The 7,500-nt window shown below is 43.5% G+C and overlaps 1 protein-coding gene and 2 non-coding genes across 3 annotated transcripts in view; 2 read left to right on the plus strand and 1 right to left on the minus strand.

Annotated features, from left to right (window-relative positions):
- LOC139434644 (uncharacterized) overlaps positions 1-7,500 on the minus strand; it is a 214,817-nt gene that overhangs the window by 73,632 nt on the left and 133,685 nt on the right. The gene's annotated exons all lie outside the window — the stretch shown is intronic.
- Positions 5,496-5,567, plus strand: trnaa-ugc (transfer RNA alanine (anticodon UGC)). Its single transcript has one exon. It is a non-coding gene; the product is annotated as a tRNA-Ala (tRNA).
- trnas-aga (transfer RNA serine (anticodon AGA)) lies at positions 5,784-5,865 on the plus strand. The gene has a single exon. It is a non-coding gene; the product is annotated as a tRNA-Ser (tRNA).

A 7,500-nucleotide genomic window follows, 5' to 3' on the forward strand; every position in this document is an offset into this window, starting at 1 on the left:
ATACCCCCCCAGCTAAGAAGCTGCGGCGCTCTCACACTTCATTTGACTTTATGTCTCACTGCCTATATTGTGGAGAACTATGTGACTTAAGTAAGGACGCCAAACACCCAGACAGATGGCGACCAGCTTACATATGTCGGTCGACTGTGTCTGAACATGATCGAACACCATACAAACAATATATTTCAGAAAAGTGTAGTGTTCGGCATGATGACTGGGCAAGTGAAGTAAGTGTTCGGGTATTAGGCGCTGTATCTGATCTGCATGCGGCAGAGGCCAGATACCACCGGGACTGCATGAGCCGGTTCTTTGCCAATATAACTCGTGCAGGACAGCACAAAGATGTTCATCAGACTGTACAGAGAGAGGATGTGCCCGATTTAGCCTTGAAGCATGTACTAACATCTTTAACAGAGAACAGGAAGCGCATTTGGAATTCGATAGAGCTGTTACATGAATATCAAGAGCACGGTGGAAATTCACTGAACCGCCGAGAGTTGGTGGACAATCTATGTTGTCACTTTGCCGGTGAACTGCTCGTTCTGTCTTCTCCAGGCTACGCTAACATTGTTGCATTTCACAATGAGGCAACATTGTTGTTGAAGATTGTCAAACAAGACGATGTTGATGACATTGATAACAGTATTGGCAAGGTGGCCAAACAGGTGATCAAAGATTGTAAGGTCATCGGTCTCGACAAAGCAAAGTATCGATTGGATATTGATAAAGTGCAAGCAGAAGAGGCAGTTTCCAGTACTCTACTAACACTTCTAGCTTCAATATCTCCGAAGCTACATAATACTCTACCAGCCTTAATGGTTGGGAATATTGTAACCAGTGTACTCAAAAGCCAGCCTACAGACCTTCAAATTGCATTAGGAGTGTTACTCAGACACTCCAAGATGCTCCTTGGATATACATATGACTTCGGCATAACATGCAGCTACGATGAAGTGCTCTGCTTCAAGAAATCAGCAGCAGTTTCAGCGATGAAAGACCCTATTATGCAAGGAATATCCACATCTGAAAATGGTTTGGTCCAAACTGTAGTTGACAACTTTGACGCTGATATACATTCGCCAAATGGAAAGCTGTCAACTCACTCACTGGCAATGATAATGACACAGCCGTCTGGTATGTCAAATGAAGAGGATAAAGCTGAAGAGACTATTGTTCGGCTGAAGCATGTTGACATGAAAGTGTCAATAAACACCAACGAGGAAGTCATCACTCACTATGTTGGTCACAAAAACCCTCCAATGCCAGAAGTACCCACGTCAAATCTCCCTTCTGACTTTTCAAGATACCAAGACATATCCACTGCTAGGGCTAGAGAGTTAGACTTTCAATTCTGCAAGGACATACATGAAATACAAGAATGTCCAGAATATAACGGATACAATACACAAATCTGCCGCGAACAAGGACATACGCCAAAGCCCAAGACACAGGTCGTATACTTACCACTAATCGACGAAGCTCCTGCAGACCCAGCAACCATCATGACTTCCATGTTAAAAGCAAAAGCGTTGACGGAACGAACAGGTCAAGGTTATGTAATATTCACCGCTGACCAACAACTGTACAGGATAGCGGTAAATGTGCAATGGGAGAATCAGGCTCTTTTCAGCAACTTCTATATTCGACTAGGGGGCATGCATCTCTTGATGAGCTACGTAGGATGCATTGGGTCCCTAATGGCGGACAGTGGTATAGTGGAGGTACTGAGTTCATCATTCGGTGGTGTGCTGAAGATGCTGATAGGAAAGAAGTTCCCTGAGAACGTAAGAGCATTGAGAATGTTGGTGGAGGAACTCCTCAAACCAGTCTTTGAGAAACATGAGTTGGAGAGGATGGATGACCTAATGAAGATCTTGGAGGATGCAGCAGAAAAAAACAGAACGACTAAGCTGTGGGTCGATTGTTTGATCAAGCCGGTCTTCACAATTATGCAATATATTCGGGCGGAAAGGGAAGCAGACTGGCCACTTCATCTGGCTACAGTCAAGGAGATGATGCCTCTGTTCTATGCAGCTGCTCACTTCAATTATGCCCGATATGGTTTATATTATCTCCGAGCAATGGAAGAAATGCCCGAGGAAGTACGCGAACACTTCATGAAAGGTCAGCATACGATGCATCACAGATCAGGTTTGTTCAACGGGATATGGAGCGACATGGCCATTGAGACAACGTTCATGAGATATGGACATGGTCAGAATGGCATCATCGGGATCACACTACGGCCAGAAACTCTGAAAACATGGGCCTACAGCATGCATGCATGTAACAAAGTTGTCGGGAATCTGGATTCGATGAGGGACCATGAGCAACAGAAATTTCCATCACAGACCCATCACAAAGAAGAGATGAAAGCGAGAATGAAATCAGACGGAGAGGACAGAAAACATCTTCGAGAGAAGTTAGAACTTTGCATTGATCCACTCAACAATGATCAACACCCAGAGGGACTAGTAAACATTGTGACAGGAAAGGTAGTTGACCATCCCTCTGTGAATGTTGAGAAATCTGTGGAGCTGGGAACAAAGCAAATGGAAAAATTCGAAGCAGGTTGGCCAGCGAGCTTCCATGCACCAATTCAGAAATGTGTCACGACGATGGCAGCATTTCGCAAGCATATCAAAGTTGGTGATATGAAACTATTTGACACAGAGATGATCTATGCCAGAGCTATGGCTTTGCAGTCCAGCCATCGAAAATTCGATACGAACAATCTGATGTCACACGAACTGTCCCCAAAACCAACATCAATGTTTGATGACAGCGGGCACATGAAGGAGGCCAAAACTAAGTCAACCCTGAAAAACGCTCTGAAAGTTGAAGTGTCATCGAGGCATGCTGATGTTACTGCTTCATTCCTGGATGGATGTGCAGTTATGTGGGTAGTAAGCTGGCCTACCGGTGGTGGTACTGTGCAAGACTTCCTCGACAACTTTCGTCGACACATCCAGGTTCATCTACAGACGAGTGACGTGTACCTAATCTTCGATAGGTTTGTATATACTATATAACTTTGTAAAACTACACGTAGTCTAACACTAATTAGTAACATATGCCAGGTTTGTATATTCGATATAACATAAAACAAAACTAGAACTAATCACGCTGTGTCTGTATAACATTTTATTCATAGGTACAACGAGGGTAGCATTAAGGAGTCTACTAGAAGTGACCGGGACAAGGGAGCCAGTAGAATGTACACACTTCACCCAACAGCCCGATTGCCACCGCAAAAGGTGTTGCTTACTGTTAGCAGCAACAAGAAACAACTGATTGATTTGATAGTGGATGACTTTGTAGCCCATAAAGATGTGTTGACAGCATCATTGGTTGTCACTGGGAATGATCCAGTTCCAGTTCAAATCAGTCGAGGTGTGGTCACCAGAAGAGAGGACATGTCCATAACACATGAAGAGGCTGACACAATGATAATTCGACAGATTGCATATGTCGGAGCTTCAGAAGTCCTTGTTGTTGTGAGGGAAATATTTTGTTGTGTGTTTGTACCAAAAAGCATTTTGTGTTTCACATAGGTCTGCCATAACTTAGAGCAGGGGGTTAAAGGTTAAAGGGTTAAAGGTTCCGCTTTCCTGTTGGGGGACTGTGACTAACTGCCAGAGGACTTTAACAGACTGTCTTTGTCTCTGAATCCAGGTTCTTGTGATTATCGATCAGAAGACGCGCGAAATAGAGGCTCCTCCTTGATTATCTGTGTAGATTTGCGCTGTGTTTCTGTGTAATCTTCAGTGTTGGCTGGGGAATCACATGATGAAGTCGTGTGAGAACCCTGCCAATGCTCCCGGCCGTGGCTCTCAATAAACTCAGGTGTTTGATATAAAGTGGACTCCAGCCTCCATTCCTTCCATCTACATTGCTGAAAAGAAAATCTCTCTCACAGTTGTTGCCGACGACACAGACGTCTTTGTTCTGCTATGCCACTTTGTGTTAGAGGGTGACATCACTGGCCATGTCATGATGGTTTCTCCGGTGAAAGGAAGGTCTTTCATTGACATTAACGCAAGCGTTGAAAATAACCGTGATGTGATGGGCAACTTATTAGCTGCTCACGGCGTGACCGGCTGTGATACCGTCGCAACGTATTATGGCATCGGGAAGGGAGTGGCACTGAAGGTTCTGAGGTCCAATGTCCACTCACTGTCCAATGTTGGCGACATCAACTGTTCTGTTGAAGAAGCCATTCAACAATCGACACAATTTCTACTTTCCTGCTATGGTCACCCCGAATGCGAGTCAATGACGGAAGCCAGACAAAAGATATGGTCAACGAAAGTGTCCTGCAGCATTGGTCGTGCTCCAAAACTCCAAACTCTTCCTCCAACAAACGAGACATTCAGAGAAAATGTGGCAAGAGGTCACCTCCAAGTAGCGATATGGAGACAAGCCATTCAGCCTAACCCTCCACTTATGGACCCTCTGAATTATGGCTGGTCCAAGCATGAAGGTAGCTCTTCTCTGTATCCAACAATTGCAGCAGAAAATGTTGCCTTAGCCCCAGAAGAGCTGCTGAAAGTGATCAAATGCTCGTGTGACAGTGCCGTACCTTGTAAAACTAAGCGATGTGGCTGTTACCTTGCCGGAATGGCATGTACATCATTCTGTAAATGTGAAGGTGGACATGGTTGTTTTAATCAAAAGATCAGGGAATGTCTCCAAGCAGAGACCGAGGATGAAAACATGTGAAACGAACACTGACAATAGCAGACTATATATGCATAAACATATAACATTTATGTGCTAGTTAAGCTGAAATGACTTCTGTGGTTCTTGACTGTTGTAATTTTCTTTATTTTGCCTTCAGTGTTGTCGAAAAAAAGGCAATCCAAGACACTATTTCAAACCAATTAAAGAAAAGTTGTAATCTCAACATAAAAGAGAACAGCCAAATGTACACATTGGCTTTGACCAGGTCTTGTGGAGTACAACCACCTACATAAGTCGTATAATTCCTTGTTTTTTTTCCAGGGAGAGGCATCATGCTACGTAAGCCACATTCGCCACAACTAGCATGACCCTGCAGAACGCGTGACTGAACTGTGGAAACGAGAATTATTTTCACTACTTTCCAGACTTTTCAATTCGGCTTCCTGAACAAAATTGTATTATCTCAAAGATGCCTCGTCCCATTCCTCCAATACAAGTGTTTGCATTATTTTCAAATGCCGGGCTCTTTTTTAGTACAAATGACCAGACAAATTTAAAACTTGGCAATGTAAACGTTTTTGACCAACGATGGTGATATAGTGGTGTGAAAGATAACACATGTTGAGTTTTGTTATCATTCTCCATTAGGGTACGAGAGGTCCCGGCTCAAATCAAGGATGAACCTGAGAAAAGTAGAGAGCAATTCAGATTTTAAAGCCTTGTATGGGCAGAATTAACTTAATGTGTATCCTTCTGATATCTTACTTTATCCAAGGATCTGAAGGAAAGGGAAAGCAATGAAAGAAAACACAGGGGATGTAGCTCAGTGGTAGAGCGCATGCTTTGCATGTATGAGGCCCCGGGTTCAATCCCCGGCATCTCCAACTAATATTATGGTCGCTATCAAGGATGTTCTGTTGTACGGGTTAATGTGTAAAAAGTGTTGAAAACTAGCACATAACAGCATGCATCATGTATCACAAGGGCAAGGTAAAAAAAAACAAAGCTTAATTCCATTTGTTAGAACGGTCGACTTGTTCTTCTCAGGTTTTGAGAAAGTCCTGACTATTTGTGAAATTACTTAGGAATCTAGTTTTTGTGTTGTCGTGGCCGAGTGGTTAAGGCGATGGACTAGAAATCCATTGGGGTCTCCCCGCAAAGATTCGAATCCTGCAGACAACGTCATATCATTTAATGCATGTATACAATTGCCTGCAGGGGGATTTCAGGTGTTGTAGAAAAAAAGGGAATCCAAGACACAACTTTTTTTTAATTGGTTTGAAATAGTGTCTTGGATTGCCTTTTTTTCTACAACACCTGAAATCCCCCTGCAGGTAATTGTACACATGCATTAAATGTTCTGACGTTGTCGGCAGGATTCGAACCTGCGCGGGGAGACCCCAATGGATTTCTAGTCCATCGCCTTAACCACTCGTTTCCTTTGCACACCACTATATCACCATCGTTGGTCAAAGACGTTTACATTGCCAAGTTTTAAATTTGTCTGGTCATTTGTACTAAACAAGAGCCCGGCATTTGAAAATAATGCAAAAACTTGTATTGGAGGAATGGGACCAGGCATCTTTGTGATAATACAATTTTGTTCAGGAAGCCGAATTGAAAAGTCTGGAAAGTAGTGAAAATAATTCTCGTTTCCACAGTCACACGTTCTGCAGGGTCATGCTAGTTGTGGCAAATGTGGCTTACGTAGCATGATGCCTCTCCCTGGAAAAAAACAAGGAATTATACAACGTATGTAGGTGGTTGTACTCCACAAGACCTGGGGGGTATACTGCGAAGCAGGATTTTCGCTTAGCCGGCTAAATTCAGGGAAAACTCCGGCTTTCCGGTCATCCGAAGCTGGTTCTCTTTTTAGCAGGCTAGATCTCCATGGTAATATATGCTAAGCAGCTAACCTGGTCTGGACCAGGTTAGGTTGCAGGCTAAGAGCTCAACTCAGTGAAAGCACTGCCTGCTGACCAATCAGAGCTCAGTGTGCGGAGTTTAAAGCGATCAAGTCATATTACAGGAGAAAGGAAATACAGAAAAACTGCCGTCGCAGGAAAGACGGCCGGCAAAAATCACCGACTGTGTGAACGTGAACATTAATAGAATATCACCTCCCAACTTCAGAGCAATCTGACTATTATAACATTAGCGTTAAGAAAGCTTACTTACATATCGGCCACAACGGAAGTAACCGGATCAGAGTACATTAAGTACAGTCCGCGGCATATCACTTCATAATGTATCATATCTCCTGATCTGAGTCAGCTGAGCCGTATCTGGCCGTGCAACACTCACAGTGTCACATACTGTATGCAGAAGTATTATTTTAAGCATCACATTAAGTTGACGAAACACTCGAGACAAATGTAATTAAAGTCAGATCGTGTTTTAGACGGGGCAGTGATATCATAAACCTGTTAATGTACGCATTCAAACACTTTTTCTTTTGCCAGCTGTATTCACCTTGCAGGTGCAGCTATGTGGCTTTTATCCTGGATAAAGTGTTTAAGTCATGGATGTTTAAAGTTTAACTTCTTCATTTTTGACTAGTATTAAAGTTCACTTTTCATTCAGGAAGTATGACGCTGCGCTGTCAGTGCGCTTCTCCATGTTTGTGATTGGTCGAATGCTCCAGATACCACCCCTTTCATGTGAACGCGCACCTAACTAGATAGGACACGGCTGGCTTGAGCGATCCACTTGATAACCCGCGCCGTAGTACAGTTTAGCGAGAGCGCGTATGTTTTGGATTAGGCCAACCGGCTAACTCAAACATATCCAGGTTAGGTTGAACCAGCTTCGTAGCAT

This window comes from Pseudochaenichthys georgianus, chromosome 1, assembly GCF_902827115.2.
Source record: "Pseudochaenichthys georgianus chromosome 1, fPseGeo1.2, whole genome shotgun sequence".
Lineage (NCBI taxonomy): Eukaryota > Metazoa > Chordata > Actinopteri > Perciformes > Channichthyidae > Pseudochaenichthys > Pseudochaenichthys georgianus.